Genomic DNA, 1,577 nt, shown 5'->3' with positions numbered 1-1,577 from the left:
GCCGCCCCCCCCCCCCCCCTGCCGCTGGCTCCTGCGCTGCGCTGCTGTGAGCTGCGCCCCGTCCCGTCGGCTCCAGGCTTGGCTTCCTCCCCTCGGGGGTCCCTTCTCCCCTCAGGGGTCCCTTCTCCCCTCAGGGGTCCTTCCTCCCCTCGGGGGTCCTTCCTCCCCTCAGGGGTCCCTTCTCCCCTCAGGGGTCCTTCCTCCCCTCGGGGGTCCTTCCTCCCCTCAGGGGTCCTTCCTCCCCTGCGGCCCTTTTGCCCTCCTGCGCACCCTCAACTGCCCTTATTACCTCAGCCCCAGCTTGGCCGCTGTGGGGCCGTTTGCCCCCAGCTGTCCAGCCTCCCTCTGCCTGTCGCTTTCCTGCACTGATAACAGCCCCTCACGCTGCGACACCTCCCTCCCACCCCAAGCCATGTTCACCCCGTGTCGGCCTGCAGCACCTCATACACCTCAGCCACCTCGAGTTCCCAAACCACTGATGGCCCTCACCCTGCCCTGGAACATCCATCCCTGCGCTCTCCTTGGCTCTTCCGTCCAGGTTACGCTGCTCCAGACTGCGCAGCCTCCACCAATTTATGACCCAGCGGACTTTCTTCACACTGGCCCTCCGATCCTACTGCACACCAGGTGTCTTACCTCGATTTCTACTTTTGAGCTGCTTTTTTTCTGTCAAAATAGTCCTTTTTTAAGTATCTCTGTTCATGACTGATGTGCTTTCTCTTGACTCCCGTACTATTGCTTAAATGTTTTTGTGATGTTTTTGTTTTACAAAGATCAGAACAGTAAGGCCCAAAACAAGCTATGTACAATGTCACTGGTAATTTTTCCTCCTCCTCCTCTGCATACATCTTTGTCAACTACTGTGTGCATCTAGGTCTGTATAAGTGGTTTAATGTAATGGTTTAACACAGAGATGCGTCAATGTGCATCCCTGACGGTTCTCTGCCCAGAATTGGACATTGAGGGTGTTGAAGTGCTGGAGCTGCTGGCAGAGTCATGTTTTTCCCCCAGATTTTATGGTTTGAATTACATCTCCTGTGAAACAGGGCATTGTTCTTCTGTATTCCATCCCTTGCGAATAGGCCAAACCCATCCGAAACAACCCCAGTTCTGTTGATTCTGGGGCAGGTGTACTTTTGTGTTATTCTGTATGATTTAGTTTTGATCCATCCTGCTTGCTGTTGAATTGCTTCCAACTGCCACCTCAGATCCCATTTTCTTTAAAATTCCTGTGCACCACGATTCTAGGAGACAAACACAGGGACTCTCAGGAAAAGCCTGCAGTGACCTGCTGGTTACTGAGGTAGAAAATTAGGCTGTACGTGAGGAAATGGCCCCAAACCGCTCAGAGGGCGAAAAATCTCCCTGTTCTCACCCCATCCAGGGGTGCAACCCCCCCCCACTCCCGGCCGCCCCGCTCGCGTTTCCCGGGTGACCCGCAGTGAAACTACAAATCCCGGCATGCAGCGCGCAGGGACGGAGCCGCTCCCGCCCGGCGGGTCGCCGGGCAGGCGGCGCGTGGCATGCCGGGAGTTGTAGTTTTGAGGCGGGGACGGGCGCTTGAATACGTGATGGCT

This window comes from Egretta garzetta, unplaced genomic scaffold (genome assembly GCF_000687185.1).
Source record: "Egretta garzetta isolate BGI_Z169 unplaced genomic scaffold, ASM68718v1 scaffold213, whole genome shotgun sequence".
Taxonomy (NCBI): domain Eukaryota; kingdom Metazoa; phylum Chordata; class Aves; order Pelecaniformes; family Ardeidae; genus Egretta; species Egretta garzetta.
Note: the sequence above shows the minus strand (reverse complement) of the source record.